Source organism: Bubalus bubalis, chromosome 9 (genome assembly GCF_019923935.1).
Source record: "Bubalus bubalis isolate 160015118507 breed Murrah chromosome 9, NDDB_SH_1, whole genome shotgun sequence".
Classification (NCBI taxonomy): domain Eukaryota; kingdom Metazoa; phylum Chordata; class Mammalia; order Artiodactyla; family Bovidae; genus Bubalus; species Bubalus bubalis.
In genome coordinates this window covers 75,782,100-75,805,575 of record NC_059165.1, presented here as the reverse complement: position 1 = coordinate 75,805,575, position 23,476 = coordinate 75,782,100, and the positions used below count along the sequence as shown (strand labels likewise).

Here is a 23,476-nt window from a genome sequence, read left to right as displayed (position 1 = left end):
CTAGTCACATATTTTTCATTACTTTTTATTCCATTGTCAAATGGGATAGAACCTCCAGTATGAGATCCTCATCTTATACATGAGAGATATTTTTACTATTTCATTATTAAGTATGATCTATAGTTAAAAAACAGTTATATTTAGATGAAAGAATTGATTCTATGCTTAGTTTGATAAGAGGTTTTTTATTCTTTTTAATAGCACATTCATTATAATTTTGAATTTTACCATTTTTATCACATCTATTGAAATAACATAATTTTCCATTTAATCAAATAACTATTCATTCATTGATTTTCTAATATTTAAACACCTTGTCTTTCTGACACATCATCAACTTGGTTATGACATATCATGTTAAATTTTTTCTATATTGAATTTTATTTATTTTTTATTTAAGGTTTGTTACATGTCTGTTCATAAGTGAAGATGATAAGTATTTTCTCATTTTTTTCTTTATTGGATTTTGATTTCAAGGTTATGATAGTCTTGTAAAATGAGCTCATATTATTCCTTCATTTTTCGTTTTCTGATAGGTAAAGAGGCAGGACATTTTTTTATCTATTAACTTTGGAAAATGTTCAGGAAAGCCACGTGAGACTAAAGGTTTGTTTGTAGAAGGGCCTTATTTTTTAAAATTACTGATTCCATTTCTTTAATGGTTATAGGATAATTCAGAATCTTTCTTCCCTTCTTTCTCCTTCTCTCTCTCATTTTGGTAAGCTATCTTTCTAAACAAAAATTTCCATTTTAATTAAAATTCAAAATTTATTATTATACAGTTAAAAATATCCCACATCATTTTAGTATCTGTAGTATCAAGGATGAAAATCTCTTTTTTATTCCCAATATTGGTTTATTTATGTCTTTTGTCATAATCACTCCCTTCAATGTTTGCTTATAATTATTTTTAACTAACTAAACTTTCTTTGCTATTCCCCCTTATTTTTATTTTTTTAATTTTATTTTATTTTTAAACTTTACATAATTGTATTAGTTTTGCCAAATATCAAAATGAATCCGCCACAGGTATACATGTGTTCCCCACCCTGAACCCTCCTCCCTCCTCCCTCCCCATACCATCCCTCTGAGTCGTCCCAGTGCACTAGCCCCAAGCATCCCGTATCGTGCATCGAACCTGGACTGGCAACTCGTTTCATACATGATATTTTACATGTTTCAATGCCATTTTCCCAAATCTTCCCACCCTCTCCCTCTCCCACAGAGTCCATAAGACTGTTCTATACATCAGTGTCTCTTTTGCTGTCTCGTACACAGGGTTATTGTTGTCTTTCTAAATTCCATATATATGCGTTAGTATACTGTATTGGTGTTTTTCTTTCTGGCTTACTTCACTCCGTATAATAGGCTCCAGTTTCATCCACCTCATTAGAACTGATTCAAATGTGTTCTTTTTAATGACTGAGTAATACTCCATTGTGTGTATGTACCATAGTTTTCTTATCCATTCATCTGCTGATGGACATCTAAGTTGCTTCCATGTCCTGGCTATTATAAACAGTGCTGCGATGAACATTGGGGTACACGTGTCTCTTTCCCTTCTGGTTTCCTCAGTGTGTATGCCCAGCAGTGGGATTGCTGGATCATAAGGCAGGTCTATTTCCAGTTTTTTAAGGAATCTCCACACTGTTCTCCATAGTGGCTGTACTAGTTTGCATTCCCACCAACAGTGTAAGAGGGTTCCCTTTTCTCCACACCCTCTCCAGCATTTATTATTTGTAATTTGTTTTCTGTTTGTTTATTATCTTTTGTTATAGTCTTTAAGGATTTACCTTCTTGAGATAAATATTTAGCTCATTAATTTTCAAACTTTATTTCATCCCCAAATTCAATTCAAATTATTTTTTTTTACTGTTTTATTTTTTACTTATGACTTACTCATGAATAGTTTTCTTAATTTCCAAGAGATTTTTGGCTATCTGTGTGATTTCAGTCCTTTGGAATTTGCTGAATATTGGTTTATAACAATATTTTCAATTATCAATTTAAAAAACTCTTTCACATCTGCTTTTGTCATATATTAGTTACATTGCAACTAATGTTTATTTTGCAAGTTTGTGTATGTGTGTATATATATATATACACATCTATCTATCTATCTATCTATATATATGTAGTAGGTAATTATGTTTGTTATCTTCATTCCTTTTGTATTCTTTTCCCTTCTGTTCCCTATGAGTTACTGAGAATTATGTGTTAAATTCCCCACTATGATTATGGATTTTTCTGTTTCTCTTTGTAGGTCTGTCAATTTAATTTCATATATCTTGAGGTTCTGTTGTTAAGAATAAACAACATTTATAACATATCTTCCTGGTAAATTGAACATTTTATGATTATTTACACAGGCACACCTATTTTTTCATCCAGTTTATTAATTTTGTTATTTAACTGGAAGTTTTAGGCCATTTATATTGACTATAATTACTGATGTATTTGGAGTTTAGCATTTTATTTTGTGTTCTTCAATTATACATACATATATATCTTTTTCTCTTTCATTGTTTTCCTGCTTATAGATTGATTATTCATTCACTTTTTTCTTACTAGTCTAGATGTTACATACTCAGTTTTTATTATTTTAGCAGTTATCCTAAATTTACAGCACAGGTTCTTAACATGAAAATCTAAGGTGAATCTATATCTTTATTCTCCTGAAAAATACAAGGAGCATTTTATCCAGTGTCCTGGCCTTTGGGGGTCCCAGCCTAAGGCAGACTGGTTATCCAAACCTCGGGCACCACCTTGGGCAGACTCTGGGTCATTATTTCTGCCCCTGGAACTTGATGAGTTTTCTTAAGTTCAGCACAAATTGGAAGATTTATGCAAATACCTTCAGGGCAAAAGCTGTTTTGGTTCTCAGAATTTTGCCTATCCCTCTGAGTTTGCACTTCCTCCCAGAATTTGGCCTGATAGTTCTTTGCTATCTGAGCAGCTGTTCAAAGCTCTTTAAGTATATTTTTTAATACATTCTAAAATTTACCTTAGGAGAAAAGTTGGTACAGATAATGAATGCCATTAGAATGGAAAAGGAAGACTAAATTTTCAAATATATTATTTAGGTAATAACCTTTTTTATATTTGTGGCAGCTTTTTGAATTTTCATTTACCCTTTTCTTTGAGGATTCTGCCTTTAACAGGTGCTTAGAAAGGTTATTCTACCTTGTGATTAGATATTTTTTCACATTTTCTTCTAATTTGTTAGCTTTTAATACTAAATTTTTAAAATACAGATTTTATTTATTTTTGGCTATGAAGGGTCATTGTTGCTACATGGGGTTTTCTCTAGTTGTGTGAGCAGCGGCTCATTGTGCAACCCTAGATGTGGTGGGTTGGCTTCTCACTGCAGTGATTTCTCTTGTTGCAGAGCATGAGCACTGGGACAGGAGAGCCTCACTAACTGCAGCACGCGGCTCAGTAGTTGCGGTTCCTGGACTCTAAAGCGCAGGCTCAATAGCAGTGGCACATTAGTTGCTCTGCAGCATGTGGGATCTTCCCATATCAGGGATTGAACACGTGTCCCCTTAATTGGCAGATTCTTTACCACTGAGCCACCAGGGAAATCCAATGCTAAATTTTTAATCCACCTGTATTTTTTGGTATAAAGTTCATTCTGAAGAATTAAATGGATTCTTTTCTTTCATATAGCCCTAAAAGTGAAAGTGAAAGTCGCTCAGTTGTGTCCGACTCTTTGCAACCCCATGGACTATAGAGTCCATAAAATAATCCAGGCCAGAATTCTGGATTGGATAGCTTTTCCCTTCTCTAGGGGATCTTCCCAACCCAGGGATCGAACGCAGGTCTCCCACATTGCAGGCAGATTCTTTACTAGCTGACCCACAAGAGAAGCCCATATCCCTAAAAGGTTACTGTAAAAGAATATTTGTTGAAGTTATCTTCCAGTATTGTATCAACTTGTAATGCTTCACTAATTTTATGTATTTTCCTAATTTTCTTCCATTGATGTAATGGTCTATACTTGTATTAGTTCAGTTCAGTTCAGTCACTCAGTTGTGTCCAGCTCTTTGCGATCCCATGGAGTGCAGCATGCCAAGTTTCCCTGTCCATCACTAACTCCTGGAACTTACTCAAACTCATGTCCATCAAGTTGGTGATGTAATCCAACCATCTCGTCCTCTGACATCCCCTTCTCCTCCTGCCTTCGATTTTTCCCACCATCAGGATTTTTTCCAATGCGTCAGTTCTTTGCATCAGGTGGCCAAAGTACTGGAGCTTAAGCTTCAGTATCAGTCCTTCCAATGAATATTCAGTACTGATTTCCTTTAGGATATTAGTGAAGTGAAAGTCACTCAGTTGTGTCCAACTTTTTGCAACCCATAAACTATACAGTCCTTGGAATTCTCCAGGCCACAATACCTGAGCGAGTAGCCTTTCCCTTCTTCAGGGGATCTTCCCAACCCTGGGGAGGATGAACCCAGGTTCAAACCCTGGATCAAATCCAGGTCTCCTGCATTGCAGGTGGGTTCACCAGCTAAGTCACAAGGGATATTAGTATCACACTCTTAATGACTGCACTCATAGCATATTTTAATGCCTTTAAGGCCAATCTCCATTATTTATCATTCTTATAAAAACCAGTATGTGTATTTTAAAATTTGCAATTTCAAGATATTAATTTAATTAGAAATGATAGGAACATATTTATTTCATAACTATGATACAGTATAGTGCTTGTTGGCTCATGTATGCTTTCAGAAAGTGAAAACATTAATTACTTTTCAATACCTACAATTTAGGGTATATTATCAGCTTACCACTATAGATATTGTTAGCCTGAGGCAGACTGGAGGCACAGAGTGTAGTGCACACATTTGTGAAATGTATTCACTTCACTCATTTGTTCTGAGCGCCTAAGACAAAAACATAAAGAAAGAAAATCCAGAACCTTTTCACTGTTTGGATATATAAAAATGGGAAAATATGAGTTATGTAATTACCAATACTGATACAGAAGACTTTTGTCATCTAGTTTTCAGTTCAACAGTAGAATACAGTTCCTGGAGAATCTGATATACCATTCAGAGAACCTATTTATTTTGTAATGGTCAATAAAATAGTGTTGAGTGTAAATGGAGAATAAATGAGTTGTTCTTCCTTCTTAGAGGAAGAACGTCTAATATAGAAATTTAAAAAGTCCATTGACTGCTTTTGACAGGAGGTTAATTAAGAGATCTATTGGTGTTTATGTGATTAAAGAAGATACATTCTTTTCATTGAGGCTAATACCTCTAACAGAATAATAAATGATCTTTTCCAGATATATTAGAGCATAGTGTAGAAACTCTTCTTCACAAAAATCTTTAATTCAGGAGAAACATATTTCAGGTTCCTTTAGTTGATAAAAAAACATCTTAGGAAAAATTATGATGGATGTGTAGGTAAGCTTGCATCATCATCAGAAAAAAAAAAAAAAGTCCTCCATTAGGTTATTTGTCTGCCTTTAGTCTCATTTGCAATCAGTGTAGGTGCTGTATTAGGAAATCCTTTTCTTGATGTTAAATTTATGTTCAAAAATTTTAAGTGAATCATTTAAAGAAGGGCTTTTACACCGGCCCTGCAGTGAATACACTCTGGTTCCTGTAGAGAAATGAGACAGGTATCTGAGAAAGAATTTGTCTTCAAGGATCAGCATACTTATTATTTGTGACAATCAGATCTTCTAAGAAAATATGTTCTAAAATACAACACTTAGGCAAAGATTGTTTCTGAAAGAATAGGATATCTAAACTGTTGCCTTGTACATCAGAAGGCATAGTTATTGTTATTGTGAGGCTTAATGCTATTCAAGCCACTTAAAAAACCCTACTACCTGTTACTGTTTATTTTTTACAAAGTGTAAAAGCAAAATAATAGTTTTGAGATGTCAGTCAAAAATTTTATGAAAATTTATAAAAAAAAAGTTCTTGAGAAATCAGTTACTTACTTACTTTTGATATGTCAGATAAAAATGCATTTTAAGGAAATATATAGTGTATCAAGCAAGTGTATGAAGTACTCAAGGCTGAGGCAAATACAGGACAGAAGAAATTCTGTCATCAAGTGAAAAGTTAAGAGAATATATAACCACAAGTCTAAATTATTCACTTTTTAATCATGCAGCATCTTTCTGACATCAGATTCATTCTTTGTAACAATATTATCTTTGTTTTTCTGAAGTACCTTTTCCAGAAAACTTGTTGTGAATTAAAATTTTAAGAGATCTCAATTACATAATTCACCTTAAGAAGGACAAAATCTATCCAAGAAGCATCCTCAGGTTCTCAGGACTTCAGGGAAGTAGTTTATAATGTAGAGAAGCATTTTATCCTCTACCCCTTCTGAAGATCCCTTTGAAATTTCCCCTTGGGTTGATTTTGTGGACACCTGGCTACCTCTCTATGGAGGGTGTCCAACTCTGAGAGAGATACAATGTAAGTGTGACTCAACTCCTGTAGATCATGAATGTCAATTTTGAAGTTGTGAAACCATGATGATGTTGAAGAAAATAGTATGAAGAACCATAAAATAATAAAGAAAAGTGGGGTTTGAGCCAAAGAACCTGTGTCTTTGCATTTATCACATAGGGCCTTTTGGGAAATTACTGAAAAGAAAAACAGCTGGCTTGGAGAGACATGGTCTGAGTTGTCATGATACAGAGTTATAAAAAAGGTACATACATTCATAGTACAGATTTTCAAATGGGAGATGAACTGCATGTGATAATACTTCACCAAAAAGTGTATTTAAAAATCCAATACCTTAATGTTAAAAGAGATAGAGTTTATACATGAAAACCATTCATTAGAAATTTACAGTGTTCCATACTATTTATCAGTATCTGGATAAACAGTAAAACAAAACAAAACAACAAAAAAACTGCTCACATGCATTGAAAGGCCTGAACTTCCATGCACTACCACCTTCCCAGGTGGTGCTGGTGGTGAAGAATCAGCCTGCCAATGCAGGAGACCAAGGTTCAGTCCCTGAGTGGGGAAGATCCCCTGGAGAAGGGAATGGCTACCCACTCCAGTATTCTTGGCCTGGAGAATCCCATGGACAGAGGAGCCTGGTGGGCTACAGTCCGTGGGATCGAAAAGAGTCAGACACAACTATAGTGACTAACACTACTACTACTCCATGCACTGCCCTGACACCTTTGAGCCTCATATACCCTCCAATGCCACATCAGGTCTGCCCCTCCCTGATGAGAAAGGCTTCCATCCAGCTAGTTCTCCTGTCACCTCAACCAGTTGCAACCCATTTGGACTTCAACCTAATAGATTTCCCTTCCCTTCCTTGCCAGAGAAGCAAGACCTGTCCCCCTGTGGGAACCAGGGTCACTTCAGCCTCCTGCCACTACAAAGCCTGTTTCCCACAGGCCTTGTTGATTCACTGTGCTCTAGAGTGGCACCCTGTGTGACCCTGCACGGCAGGTGGTATCCTCCCTGCGGGCTGTGAGTGTGTGACAAAGTACCGATGTCATCTGTTCAGTGTGAGGTGTTGTGTATTTGGCCATCTCAAATCTGTTAGGGCCTGCAGTGCCTTCTTCTCTAAAAGAGTAAGTGGAGGTGGGGGTTGATAAGAATAGAATATAAACATAAAACTCCTGTGCTTCTCTGATCCTATCCTCCCAGTTCAAACCAAGGTCAAATTAGGAGGTAGTCTCAAGAAGGTTTTGTTTAGTTGCCAATTTTCACAATGATTTGTGTTACTTCTCCCAGTACATTGCAATGGACTATTCTTTCTCTACCTGTGAAATATAGTTCATCAAGTTCTAATATGATAGTACAATAAAAAGGGAACAATAGAGATATCAGAGTAGAAGAAACCATAATCCTTTTTAAAATTATTCTTTGAATCCAGGCCACACTGGACAGGCTAGAAATCAGTTTCTAAGAAGAAATATTATTCTTTAAAAACAGAACTTTTACAAGCCCTTGTTAGTATGCATGGAACAGAATTTGTAACAATGTAAGAAAATAAATCATTCTAATATGTTTACTAAAGCTTATACTTACCAGTGACAATGAGAATGGGAATTAAGTTCATAGACTAGAGGCTGCAAACTCAAATAGTGATAGGCACCAGGCAGGTAATTAGAATGGGTGAAGCAGAGTGGACATGATATCTTGGAAACTAATTAAAATGTTATAAAATGCTGAGTAAGCCAAACAAAATACATCTGTGGACCTCATGTCCAGGGTGACCCTGAAACAACTTTTGAAATTCTACTAATTCTTCAAGGTCTTCATTGTATGCCTGTTCTTCCAAGAACCCTATTAGAGCAGAGATAATGTGAAAGTCACTCAGTTGTGTCTGACTCTTTGTGACCCCGTAGACTATACAGTCCATGGAATTCTCCAGGCCAGAATACTGGGTTGTGTAGCCATCCCCTTCTCCAGGGGATCTTCCCAATCCAGGGATCTAACCCAGACCTTCCACATTGCAGGCAGATTCTTTACCAGCTGAGCCACAAGGGAAGCCCACGAATATTGGAGTAGGTAGCCTATCCCTTCTCCAGCAGATCATTCTGACCCATGAATTGAACTGGGGTCTCCTGCATTGCAGGTGGATTCTTTACCAACTGAGCTATCAGGGAAGCCCTGATTAGAGTAGAGGAGGCCCAAGTTATTTTATATTAGAGCAGAGTCAGATCAGATCAGATCAGTCGCTCAGTCGTGTCCGACTCTTTGCGACCCCATGAATTGCAGCACGCCAGGTCACCCTGTCTATCACCAACTCCCGGAGTTCACTGAGACTTACGTCCATCGAGTTAGTGATGCCATCCAGCCATCTCATCCTCTGTCGTCCCCTTCTCCTCCTGCCCCCAATCCCTCCCAGCATCAGAGTCTTTTCCAATGAGTCAACTCTTCGCATGAGGTGGCCAAAGTACTGGAGTTTCAGCTTTAGCATCATTCCTTCCAAAGGAATCCCAGGGCTGATCTCCTTCAGAATGGACTGGTTGGATCTCTTTGCAGTCCAAGGGACTCTCAAGAGTCTTCTCCAACACCACAGTTCAGAAGCATCAATTCTTCAGCGCTCAGCCTTCTTCACAGTCCAACTCTCACATCCATACATGACCACAGGAAAAACCATAGCCTTGACTAGACGGACATTTGTTGGCAAAGTAATGTCTCTGCTTTTGAACATGCTATCCAGGTTGGTCATAACTTTCCTTCCAAAGAGTAAGTGTCTTTTAATTTCATGGCTGCAGTCTCCATCTGCAGTGATTTGGGAGCCCCAAAAAATAAAGTCTTACACTGTTTCCACTATTTCCCCATCTATTTCCCATGAAGTCATGGGACCGGATGCCATGATCTTCGTTTTCTGAATGTTGAGCTTTAAGCCAACTTTTTCACTCTCCACTTTCACTTTCATCAAGAGGCTTTTGAGTTCCTCTTCACTTTCTGCCATAAGGGTGGTGTCATCTGCATATCTGAGGTTATTGATATTTCTCCCGGCAATCTTGATTCCAGCTTGTGTGTCTTCCAGCCCAGCGTTTCTCATGATGTACTCTGCATATAAGTTAAATAAACGGGGTGACAATATATAGCCTTGACGAACTCCTTTTCCTATTTGGGACCACTCTGTTGTTCCATGTCCAGTTCTAACTGTTGCTTCCTGACCTGCATACAAATTTCTCAAGAGGGAGTAGGCCCAAGCTAATCCTGACCCTCTTACAGCTTTTACTGAACTATAGCTCCTTTGCTGTCTCACCATTTCCTCAGTGGGGTTTTTACTTCTCATGAGACTGAAGATCTCTGGGAAGAGAGACCATATGTTGTGTTACTTTCATTCTCCTTAAAGTGGCAGGTTTTATAAGTACTCAGTATATCATGATGATATTAATGATAAAATAATAGCTGATGAAATTAACGATAAAAATAACACAACTGAGTGACTGAACTGAACTGAACATTTATAAAGTTCTTTCCATGCGTCTGACATTTCTATTAGCTTTTACATATTAATTAATCTCAGAGCAATCTTGTAAGGGAGATTCTACCATCATCTCATTTTGTTGTTGCTCAGTCACTCAGTCGAGTCCGACTCTTTGTGACCCCGTGGACTGCAGCACGCCAGGCTTCCCTGTCCTTCACCATTTCCTGGAGCTTACTCAAATTCATGTCCATTGAGTCAGTGAGGCCATCCAACCACCTAGTCCTCTGTCATCCCCTTCTCTTCCTGCCTTCAATCTTCTCCCAGCATCAGGGACTTTTCTAATGAATTGGCTCTTTGCATCAGGTGGCCACAGTATTGGAGCTTCAGCTTTAGCATCAGGCCTTGCAATGACTATTCAGGATTGATTTCCTTTAGGATTGATTGGTTTGATTTCCTTGCAGTCCAAGGGACTCTCTAGAGTCTTCTCCAGCACCTCAGTTCAAAAGCATCAATTCTTCAGCACTTAGCCTTCTTTATGGTTGAACTCTCACATCCATACTAGACTACTGGAAAAAACCAGGGCTTTGACTAGACAGACCTTTGTCAGCAAAGTAATGTCTGTGCTTTATAAAATGCTGTCTATATTTGTCATAGCTTTTTTTCCAAGGAGCAAGGATCTTTTAATTTCATGGCTGCAGTCACCATCTGCAGTGATTTTAGAGCCCAAGGAAAAAAAAATCTGTCACTGTTTTCATTGTTTCCCCATCTATTTGCCATGAAGTGATGGGACCAGATGCCATGACCTTCGTTTTTTGAATGTTGTGTTTTAAGCCATCTGTTTTACTCTCCTCTTTCACTTTCATCAAGAGGCTCTTTAGTTCCTCTTTGCTTTCTGCCATAAGGGTGGTGTCACATGCATACCTGAGGTTATTGATATTTCTCTCAGAAATCTTGATTCCCGCTTGTGCTTCATCCAGCCCTGCATTTCACATGATGTACTCTGATTAAGTTAAAAAAAGCAGGGTGACAATATACAGCCTTGATATATACCTTTCCCAATTTGGAACCTGTCTGTTGTCCCATGTCTGGTTCTAACTGTTGCTTCTTTATCTGCATAAAGGTTTTGTTGGAAGCAGGTAAGGTGGTCTGGTATTTACGAATTTTCTACATTTCACTAATCAGAAAACCAAGGCATAGAGAACGTAAGTGACTTGTCAAAGTCATAGCTGGTGGGGGATGAACCAGTAAATTTAACCATTCTGATTTCATAGCATGTTTGCCTGGCCTCTATTTTACAGTTATTAATTAATTCAACAAGATTACTTCTAGCCAAGAGTTTAACCACTTTTTATGGTACCAAAAATGTTTACTATAAAGTTTATAAGTCTTAAGATGGCAGGCTAAAGCACAATTCTGTTTTACTCCCATTCCCTTTTTGTTTTTTTGTTCATTGCTTGCAAGAAATGGACTAGTTAACTAACGATCTTACCTACAAGGGGTCAAAATAACTAGATGATTTGGTCTGTCTTTTCAAAATTAAATATAACGTCAGTTAAATTGACCAGTCTGATAGTTTTGTGTGTGTAATTGGCAATTTAACAGCCAAGCAAGAACTACTCAATAGTTTTGTGAGAAGAATTTAGAGGAAAAGAGGAAAATCTGCAGTGGTAAGAAAATTGTTCTCTCTACAATTTGCTGCTCTGAATAAATTACTGATGGAATGAACAGAGTGACTGTGGGTATATAAACATTTGACCCCTGCCTCTTATTATTGTCTACTCTATATCGAAAAGAATCTATTCATGAATTGAACCATTTCTTTGTGTATTCAGGATTACAAAACTATCTGATAATCATTTATGAAAGGATCTATGAGGTTGTGTTACAAATTTTTACTATTCTTTGCTTATGTTACAATAGAGCTCATATTGTAATACACAAACAATCACTGGAATGTTTCCTCTCTGAATTTAAAATGAAAATTTGCCTTTCACACCTAGTCACATATTTTCTGGTGTGTTCTGACACCACTTGAAAATATGCTTGGTTCTGTGGCTACTGAGAACAATCAACAGTTTAACTTTGTTTTCTATATTTTCTAAATTAATTCCTATAAATTAATTGTTGTTGGAGTATAGTTGATTTACAAAGTTGTGTTATTTTCAGATGTACAGCAAAGTGAGTGAATCACTTTTACATATACGTATATCCACTCTTTTTTAAGATTCTTTTCCCATATCAGTCACTCAGTCATGTCTGACTCTTTGTGACCCCATCGACTGCAACATGCCAGGCTTCTCTGCCCATCACCAACTCCTGGAGTTTATTCAGACTTATGTCCATTGAGTTGTGATGTCATACAACCATATCATCCTTTGACGTCCCCTTCTCCTCCTGCCTTCAATCTTTCCAGCATCAGGACCTTTTCCAATGAGTCAGTTCTTCGCTTCAGGTGGCCAAATTATTGGAGTTTCAGCTTCAGCATCAGTCTCTCCAATGAATATTCAGGATTGATTTCCTTTAGGATGGACTGATTTGATATCCTTGCAGTCCAAGGGACTCTCAAGAGTCTTCTCCAACACCACAGTTCAAAAGCATCAATTCTTTGGCACTCAGCTTTCTTTATAGTCTAACTCTCACATCCATACATGACTACTGGAGGAACCATAGCTTTGACTACACAGACCTTTGTTGGCAAAGTAATGTCTCTGGTTTTTAATATGCTGTCTAGATTGGTCATAACTTTCCTTCCAAGGAGTAAGAGTCTTTTAATTTCATGGCTGCAGTCACCATCTGCAGTGATTTTGGAGTCCCGAAAAATAAAGTCTGTCACTGTTTCCACTGTTTCCCCATCTATTTGCCATGAAGTGATGGGACCAGATGCCATGATCTTTGTTTTATGAATTTTGAGTTTTAAGCCAACTTTTTCACTCTCCTCTTTCACTTTCATTGAGGCTCTTTAGTTTCTCTTCACTTTCTGCCATAAGGGTGGTGTCATCTGCATATCTTAGCTCCTTGACATTTCTCCCAGCAACCTTGATTCTAGCTTGTGCTTCATTCAGTCTAGCACTTCTCATGATGTGCTCTGCATAGAAGTTAAATAAGCAGGGTGACAATATACAGCGAGGACGTACTCCTTTCCTGATTTGGAACCAGTCTGTTGTTCCATGTCCAGTTCTCACTGTTGCTTCTTGATCTGCATACAGATTTCTCCAGGAGGCAGGTCAGGTGGTCTGGTATTCCCATATCTTTCAGAATTTTCCAAAGTTTGTTGTGATCCACACAGTCAAAGGCTTTGGCATAGTCAGTAAAGCATAAGTAGATGTTTTTCTGGAACTCTCTTGCTTTTTCTCTGATCCAATGGATGTTGGCAATTTGATCTATGGTTCCTCTGCCTTTTCTAAATCCAGCTTGAACATCTGGAAGTTCATGGTTCACGTACTGTTGAAGCCTGGCTTGGAGAACTTTGAGCATTACTTTACTAGCATGTGAAATTAAGTGTAATCGTGTGGTAGTGAGCATTCTTTGGCATTGCCTTTCTTTGGGATTGGAATGAAAACTGACCTTTTCCAGTCCTGTTGTTACTGCTGAGTTTTCCAAATGTCTGGCAAAATAGTCATTACAAAGTATTAAGTGGAGCTGTCTGTACTATACACAGTAGGTTCATATTACTTCTCTATTTTATATATAGTAGTGTGTATATGGAAATTCCAATCTCTCAGTTTATACCTCCCCACTCCCTCTTTGGTAACCATAATTTTCTTTCTATGTCTGTGACTCTCTTTCTGTTTTGTAAATAGGTTAATATGTATCATTCTTTTAGATTCCACATACATATGATATAATATGATATTTGTCTTTCTCTGTCTGACTTGCTTCACTCAGTATGACAACTTCTAGGTCCATTCATGTTGGTGCAAATGGTATTATTTCATTCTTTTTTGAATAATTATTCCTCAGTAATAATACTGCATATGTGTACCACATCTTATTTATCCATTCCTCCATCAGTGGACATTTAGGTTGCTTCCATGCTCTTAACAGTTTAATTTTCAGTGCTAGGATATATGCACTGCTACTGCTAAGTCACTTCAGTCATGTCCGACTCTGTGCGACCCCAGAGATGGCAGCCCACCAGGCTCCCTCATCCCTGGGATTCTCCAGGCAAGAACACTGGAGTGGGTTGCCATTTCCTTCTCCAATGCATGAAAGTGAAAATTGAAAGTGAAGTTGCTCAGTCATGTCCAACTCTTAGCGACCCCATGGACTGCAGCCCACCAGGCTCCTCCACCCATGGGACCTTCCAGGCAAGAGTACTGGAGTGGGGTGCCAATTGCCTTTTTCGAGGATATATGCACTAGGAAACTCCAGAAAAGGAAAAACCCTACAATCCCTGATCCTATCTATTCTAATTCTTCTCGTGGCCAGATCTCTTTCAATATGTTTTTATAATGTCTACAGAGCTGCAGCCACATATGACACATGGCCTTGGACAGCCCTTTGACATGGTTGTGGATATGTTGTGGCTACTTTGATATGTATCCTTAGAACTTCTTACAGATGGTCAGACTGAAACACACCCCTCCCACCATATACCTGCTCCTAACATTTCATCATCACCACCATGTGGTTCAGCCCTTCCGCTGGCAATCAAAGTTTGTCTATCATAAGTGTCAGTCCCTTAGGACTGTGCCTTTTTTAAATGGTGATGTGTGATAATGGATTAATTTGATAGGCAAATCTCTGATAATGGTGCTCTTATCAAGGGAATGTCAATTTTAGGCTATTTGAAATGCACAGCACTTTTAGAAGGTCTTTAAAGAGTGACAGGAAAATTAGAAATTTCTGACAGACCAATCAAGGGGAGATATTTTTGTGAGTGAGTCCTTTTATACTCTACAACTTATGCCAGCTGTGTAGAGACTGGTTGCCTACAACTCCTGGGGTGCACACTGAGTCATGTAGCAGTGACCTGGCCATTGTGCCACACGTAGTGTGTGTGCACACACACTTCCACACACTTGCCACTCCTCTCACCTCTGCAAGGAGTATGGAGTATTAACATTAATACACTTGTGTAGAAGATTCTATCCAATTTAACTTGACATTTAAATTTTAATTTGGCTAATGAGATTATACTAAACATTTTTTGACAACTGAAATATTTCACTGTTGTGGAATGCATAGATGTATTATTGGTATGCCCATCAATGAATGTTATATTATGCAGTTATTTAAATAGTCACAAAACAGTGTTAGAGCTTGTTTTTAAAGAACCTTGAAGTTTCTTGAAAAGAATTAATAATATATATTTGTGCAAATGTGTGCACACAACACACACATATATATTTAAAGCCCTGTATATTCAACTGTAAGACAGGAAGTCTATAAAATGATAACTGAGAAATGTTACTGTGTCTCTGAGGATGCTTTTAATGTTCAGTTTTATATTTCTTTGAATTTTGGACAACTACCTTGAATTATTTTAAGAGTATTTGATAAATATGATGGTAATGAAAGAAATAAATCTGCATGTGCCACAACTACATGAGCCTTTGGTTTGCTGAGTGATAAAGGGGCAGACAGGCCTCCACTTTTACTTTTCCCCAACTATGAGGTGAACTATAGAGCTACTCTGGTGGTTCAGTAGTAAAGAATCCACCTGCTAGTACAGCAGATGTGAGTTCTCTCCCTGGGTCAGGAGGATCCCCTGGAGAAGGAAATGGCAACCCACTCCAGTATTCTTGCCTGGGAAATCCATGGACAGAGGAGCCTGGTGGGCTACAACTGATGGGGTTGCAAAGAGTTGAATTTAGCAACTAAACAATGACAGCATAACAACATGGCCTTAGCAAGCAAGACTCACGGCTTCTGTATACTGATTGGGGGAAGAGAAAGGATGACTGGTGCCTCCTAAAGCAGGAAAAACCGGGATTGGTGAAGAACTTCATTCAGGGCATGCAGAGCTACTCTCAGAAATGAAGGTGCAGGATTATAGCTTGAGTACTGCCCAAATCTGGAAGATAGCATGCTGTGTAGAGCCAAGGCACTGCCTATATTAAATCCAGTGTCAGGAACTTCCTACAGCTTTATTTCCTACAGGAAGATAATGAGCGCCAGGAAATTAGAGCTGGATGGCCTCTAGGCTGAAAGGGCGATGACGCACTGATGCGAGTTACTCCAAAGTCACTGAGTTAAGATCGTTTGTATTGAGATAGCTGCAGACTTGACCCTCTCTGGAAACCCCAACAACTTCTAAGTCCAAGGAGCTTTTCTTTTGTCCTTCAGCATCTCTGCCAACCTGTCATATGAAGGCACGTAAATAACGAAGTGCTTTCTAGCTTAAATGAAAAGTATGAGAATTCTGTTTATGTCCATAGTGAAACAACAGACTGGATTTGCCCATCCATCTTAAATGACCAAATCAAGAGAGAATAAGTCAAACCACGGATTGCAGAGATGGCATAGGATACTGATCCCTAAGCACACGATCTTAATCCCTAAAAGAGAGGAGACAAACAAGACAAGCACCGGTGACTGTCATGGGTTACTGCCTGGAGAGAGTTTTCATGCCACAGCACAGGACAAGGAAAACACGTGGAGTACAGTAGTCTCCCTGAGTTGGAGTGGCAGACTTCAAAATTTCTTTAAGTCAAAAAGACTACAATTTGCACGGTAGAATTTTAGAGAGGGGATTGCTGCACCAAAATAAATAAATAAATAAATAAATAAATAAAAGAGAGAGAGAGAGATGCAAAGAGAGCAAGCTCCAGAGATTTACTCGGGGCCTCTCAAGTCTTCAGCTGATACTGATCAAGTCAATGAATCTAAAGAAACCATTTGAAGCCCAGGAGAGAACTGCTAGTAAGGACAGATAAAACAATCCACATAACTTGCAGAGGGCCAGGAAGAATTTATGTTTTTCCAGACGTGAATGAAGAAAGCTTGTAAAGCATGGGACATCAGACAGAGGACTCAGAAGAATGCTTGGTAGTAGGGCCAAGCTGGACCCAGACTAAGAAGCTGCTCTGGTCCCAACAAACAAAGCTTGAAATATACCCTTGATAGGATTAAACTGTTTACCAATAGTTTAACTTCACTTAAGAACAAAGCTCAAGAATATTTAAAGGAATATAAATATATCCAACACTCAAAGTAAAATTTGAAAAGTCTGGCACCTCATCAAAAAGTACTAGTCATGCAAAAAAGCAAGACAATGCAATCTATAATGAGAAAATTAATCAATAGAAAGAAACAGACACGACACAGATGGTAGAATTATAGACAAGAGAATTGAGTTATGAAGTATTATAGATTCCATATACTCAAGGAAGTAGAGGCCAGAATGGGCATATTAAGGAGATATATGAAAGATATGAAAAAGGTCCCTCTCAGACTTTTAGAGATAAAAGAATACAATGTCTGAGGTGAAAAATAAAACAGGTAAGATTAATAGTGGGTTAATTGCAGATTAAATATTGCATAAGAAAATATAAGTGAATATGAGGACGTAATAATACATACTAATCAAATTTAAACATAGAGAAAAACAGACAAGAACTACAAGCTCTCAGATTACTTCAAGTTTTCTAGTGTATGTGTAATCAACAGAAAGCTGGAGTGGCTTGAGTTTGGCCAAGATATGTTAAAGTGGTTATCAAGTGCATGAATAAAAGTGATTAAACAGTATTTCACAGAAAAAAGAAGTGATAAATACTTCATAAATTAGAGATTTTTCTCTTCAAAAGACATTGCTATGGAAATGAAAAGACAAGTCATTGGGAGAAATATTTTCAAAATATATAGTTGACAAAGGACTTGTATTTAGACTATACAAAAAGCTAAATATTATATAATTTAATATTAATTAGACAGACAGTCCAATTTAATAGAGGTCAAAAGATTTGAATAGACACTTTACAAAAGAAGATACATGGATATCATATTGACATTTTACAAAATTCTCTGTTAGTAGTCCTTTATGGAAATGTAAATTAAAACTACAAATAGCTACTCACACAAAGCCTCTAGAGTCACTAACACTAAAATACCAATTATTTCAAGAGTAGGCAAGGACTTAGAAGAACTGGAATCCTCATACACCATGGTGGGAAAGTAAAATGGTAAACCGTTTTGGAAAGCAGTTGGCCAAATTGTTTGGAAAACAGTTTCTTCCAAAGGAAAATATACACCTGCCAAATGAGCCAGATAGTTTGCTCCTAAGCATTTATCTGAAAGAAATCAAGGCTTTTGTCAACAGAAAGACTTACATAAATGTTTAGAGCAGCTTTATTTGTAATAGCTAAAAATTGAAAATTACTCATATCTACTAAGAGATGAATAGATAAATGCTTTGTGATATATACATATAAAGGAATACTGATCAACGAGAAAAAAGAGTAAACTTTTAACATAGCATCCCACTCTTTTCAACCCCATGGACTGTAGCCTACCAGGTTCTTCTGTTTAAGGGATTCTCCAGGCAAGAATGCTGGAGTGGATAGTCATTCCTTTCTCTGGGGGATTTTTCTGACCCAGGGATCTAACCCAGGTCTCCTGCATTGCAGGTAGATTCTTTACTAAGTCACCTGGGAAGCCCTTTAACATACATAACAACCTAAATGAGTCTCAAAATAATTATGTTGCATGGAAGAAGTCAGATGCCTGCCTCCCTACAAAAATGGGCAATCAAAATTTATATGATTCCATTGATACAAAATATTAGAGAATGAAGATTAATCTATATGACATAAAAGAGATCAGTGGTTTCCTGGGAGGAGGGGAAGTTATGCAAGGGGAGAAGGGATGCATAACAAAAGGGAACAAAAAGGACTGTGGCGATAAGAGTTATGTTTCTCATCTTAACTGTGGTGATGCTCTCACCAATGTGTACATATGTCAAAACTAATCCAGTTATAGTCTTTAAATATGTGCAGTTTTGTATATGTCAGTTATACCTCAATAAAGCTGTAACATTTTTGAAGATTCCGGATGAGATGTTTGTCAAATGGGGAGGGCCTCTGAGAATATGGCTACCTGAAACAAAAGTGTAACTCTCTGGACTCTGGTTAGCCTTCACAGTGGGTTGGGGCTCCCAGGTTGATAATAAAGAGATGCCTAGTGAGAGAGTTTCTTTATGAATCCTCAGGGTTTCACTTTTTGGAACAATCTATTGTACTGTTTAGTTTAATAAGCTCTACATCCCATTGTATTGCAATATAAATCAGTGGAAAGAGGAAGGCAGATTATATGTAGGTTAAATAGCAAGGAAGCACATTATACCTAGTAGGCACTCACATCAGATCAGTCGCTCAGTCGTGTCCGACTCTTTGCGACCCCATGAATCGCAGCACGCCAGGCCTCCCTGTCCAACACCAACTCCCGGAGTTCACTGAGACTTACATCCATTGAGTCAGTGATGCCATCCAGCCATCTCATCCTCTGTCGTTCCCTTCTCCTCCTGCCCCCAATCCCTCCCAGCATCAGAGTCTTTTCCAATGAGTCAGCTCTTCGCATTGACAATTATGACTTCAGAACTTAAAACATATATAATGGAAATGTGTGTGAAGTGATCTGGGTCTAAAAGTTTATAAAGAATGGTTTTCTAGAGCCATACATAAAATCACCACATCATTCAATATCCCAATATGCCCATATAGAGTTACACATATGCTGGTTAGCTTTAGAGTAGAGTAAGTACAGATATTCTGCCTAAAGTAGATTAATTTTATCTAAAAGATTCAGTAAAAATTTATTTTGAAATGTCCATGTTATAATATCTGCATTTTGCTGTTCTAAGAAATATGATAATGTCCCTGTACATACCTTGAAAAAGATGCTGAGGGGATCAGTCTTTGTAGTTTATTTGAATTTATTAGTAGAAATACAACTTAAGGAGCTCAGTTCAGTCTCTCAGTCATGTCTGACTCTTTGCGACCCTGTGAATTGCAGCATGCCAGGCCTCCCTGTCCATCACCAACTCCCAGAGTTCATTCAAACTCGTGTCCATCGAGTCGGTGATGCCATCCAGCCATCTCATCCTCTGTCGTCCCCTTCTCCTCCTGCCCCCAATCCCTCCCAGCATCAGGGTCTTTTCCAATAAGTCAACTCTTTGCAAGAGGTGGTCAAAGTATTGGAGTTTCAGCTTTAGCATCAGTCCTTCCAAAGAACACCCAGGACTGATCTCCTTTAGAATGGATTGGTTGGATCTCCTTGCAGTCCAAGGGACTTTCAAGAGTCTTCTCCAACACCACAGTTCAAAAGCATCAATTCTTCAGTGCTCAGCTTTCTTCACAGTCCAACTCTCACATCCATATATGACCACAGGAAAAACCATAGCCTTGACTAGACGGACCTTTGTTGGCAAAGTAATGTCTCTGCTTTTCAATATGCTATCTAGGTTGGTCATAACTTTCCTTCCAAGGAGTAAGCGTCTTAATTTCATGGCTGCAGTCACCATCTGCAGTGATTTGGGAGCCCCAAAAAATAAGGTCAGCCACTGTTTCCACTGTTTACCCATCTATTTCCCATGAAGTGACGGGACCAGATGCCATGATCTTCGTTTTCTGAATGTTGAGCTTTAAGCCAACTTTTTCACTCTCCTCTTTCACTTTCATCAGAGGCTTTTGAGTTCCTCTTCACTTTCTGCCATAAGGGTGGTGTCATCTGCATATCTGAGGTTATTGATATTTCTCCCGGCAATCTTGATTCCAGCTTGTGCTTCTTGCAGCCCAGCGTTTCTCATGATGTACTCTGCATAGAAGTTAAATAAGCAGGGTGACAATATATAGCCTTGATGAACTCCTTTTCCTATTTGGAACCAGTCTGTAGTTCCAAGTCCAGTTCTAACTGTTGCTTCCTGACCTGCATACAGGTTTCTCAAGAGGCAGGTCAGGTAGTCTGGTATCCCCATCTCTTTCAGAGTTTTCCAAAGAAAGGTAATGCCAAAGAATGCTCAAACTACCGCACAATTGCACTCCTCTCACACGCTAGTAAAGTAATGCTCAAAATTCTCCAAGCCAGGCTTCAGCAATACATGAACCGTGAACTTTCAGATGTTGAAGCTGGTTTTAGAAAAGGCAGAGGAACCAGAGACCAAATTGCCAACATCTGCTGGATCATGGAAAAAGGAAAAGAGTTCCAGAAAAACATCTATTTCTGATTATTGACTATGCCAAAGCCTTTGACTGTGTGGATCACAATAAACTGTGGAAAACTTAAGGAGAGACAACCAAAATTCAGCAATTCAGACTTAAATATTACTGTTTGTTGTATCATTATCTATGTTACATGTTTTTAGAGTCTTTAGAAACCTTTATTAATTCCTCCCAAAGAGGATTGGATAAAGGACCTCCAAGAAAAAGGTGGAAAAAAAATAGAACCGACAATTACGTATGACAACAAAAATTACTCTTGTTTGTGTTGCTATTAAAACTTTAGCAAAGAAATGAATAAGTGTAGAATAGTCTCCAAGCCTGTAGGGAATATTTATAACTGCCCTAAGCATACTGTGTAATTATGAAATATGCTATGGTTTGATTTTTTTCTAAGGCTAATGCTTTAGAAAACTATTATAATTAATAGTTGCAGTATTTCATGCCTCAGGAATAACAACAACAAAAATGTACTGTCTACAAACCTTAAATATTGTGGACATATTTCACCTTTGTATTAATATCATATATGTTATGCTATGGGCTGTAGATTTATGGCAACTTAAAGCAGACATTTCTTATAAAATACCACTCATTTATGTTGATTCTACTAATTTTGATATGTGATGAAATATTTGTTTTTAATAGAGAAAAACAGATTCGGGTTGAATGAGGAAGACTCTCATTATGTAATTCCTATTTTGAAATTCTCTGTTAAATTGTATGGCATAGATCAATAAATATAAAAATTAATTAGTGATCATATTTTCTGTGAAAATCTATGCAGTGATTCTACATAGCTGAGGTCCACACAGTGAATGCACAAAAGATACAACCATGGATCATCATTATAAAAATATTGACCAATTGAAGTTATCTTTATCTAACCCATAAAAATTTTATCCTAGGATTTAGGACAAAAATTTCTGAACTTTGTCATAGAAAATCCTTAAAATGAGTTAGTAATTATGAAAATATATTAGAAAGAATAATGATGAATTCATGGAAACACTGAAACTATAGCACAGTTACATTTTAAGATACAAAATGTAATGTACTCCATGGGATAAAACTCTTTTCCTGCCCAGTATGATATTGAGTCCAATATTGTCTAAATATGCAGGTAAACACAGGCTTGTTTTGATGCCACAAATTATATTTGGTGTCCTAATCATTTATCATTTCCTTGTATATCTTCAGGAATAATAAATGAACAAAGTATTGTTCGATAGCTAATTGGACAATATTTTCACACAGAATATTGAAGAAGATTTTAATGAGGGAGAAAAATGTCAACATTTCAATGGGTGATAGGTTTTGTTCAGAGCAGCTGGAAGTTATGAATTGCCAATTAGGAAAACTTTAGTAATATAGGAATCTACATTGCTTTTCCAGGATTTATCTGAGTTTGGCAGCCATAAATTTGGAAATTGAATAATGACTTGGGGTTATTGCCTTATGTTGACTAATATATTTTTGTAAGATTTCCCATTTCATGTGTTACAGATTGAAGTAACATAAAACTTATTATTTAAAAGGTGAATCTTTATCATTTTGATTAGTAAAACATTATTTTGGTTTACTGACTTTTAAAATATCTGTACAATATAAAATGAAGAGGAAAATTAAAATTAACACTTAACCAGTTACTTTGATCAATGTGGACAGCTTAAGTGGTCATTCCAGATCTCAAAAACAGATTGTTTTCCCCCAAAGACTTGAATGATCTGTATGACGGATAGACTGTATAATTGTAAAATAACTTGTTAAATTTCTGTTGTTTGAACTTAATTTCACCAGCTGTCTATTTAACAACTAATTTTTCAGGATCTACATGGGGTAAAAAGTGTTCACAGAAGAACTTACAAGCTAGTAAAACATGTAAATAATTTCTGTATGTCAATAAATAATTTTCATTAAAATTTTTCCTAAATGGAGAATAAGGCTACCTGGACCTTCCATGTACATTTCTGCTTCTGTGATAGCTCTTTTTGGAAACAGTTCTCAACATTAAGTTAGAACCATGCATCTTTCATCCTTTTAGATTTTGAAGATATCTTATTTGATTTCTATTTAAAATATGGCTCCAGTTTACCAAGCTTCCCTGGTAGCTCAGATGGTAAAAGAATCTGCCTGCAATGCAGGAGACCTGGGTGTGATTCCTGGGTTGAGAAGATCCCCTGAAAAATGGAATGGCAACCCACTGCAGTATTCTTGCCTGGAGAATTTCATAGACAGACTTGCAAAGAGTTGGACACGACTGAGCGACTAACACTTTCATACTTTTACCAGAAGGTAAAAATAGAAACTGTGGTGTTGGAGAAGACTCTTGAGAGTCCCTTGGACTGCAAGGAGATCAAACCAGTGCATCCTAAAGGAAATCAGTCCTGAATATTACTTGGAAGGACTGATGCTGAAGC

General features: G+C 37.5%; 1 long non-coding RNA gene across 4 annotated transcripts in view; it reads left to right on the top strand.

Moving 5' to 3' along the window:
• Positions 1–23,476, top strand: part of LOC123335099 — a 459,666-nt gene that overhangs the window by 348,267 nt on the left and 87,923 nt on the right. The window lies entirely within an intron of this gene.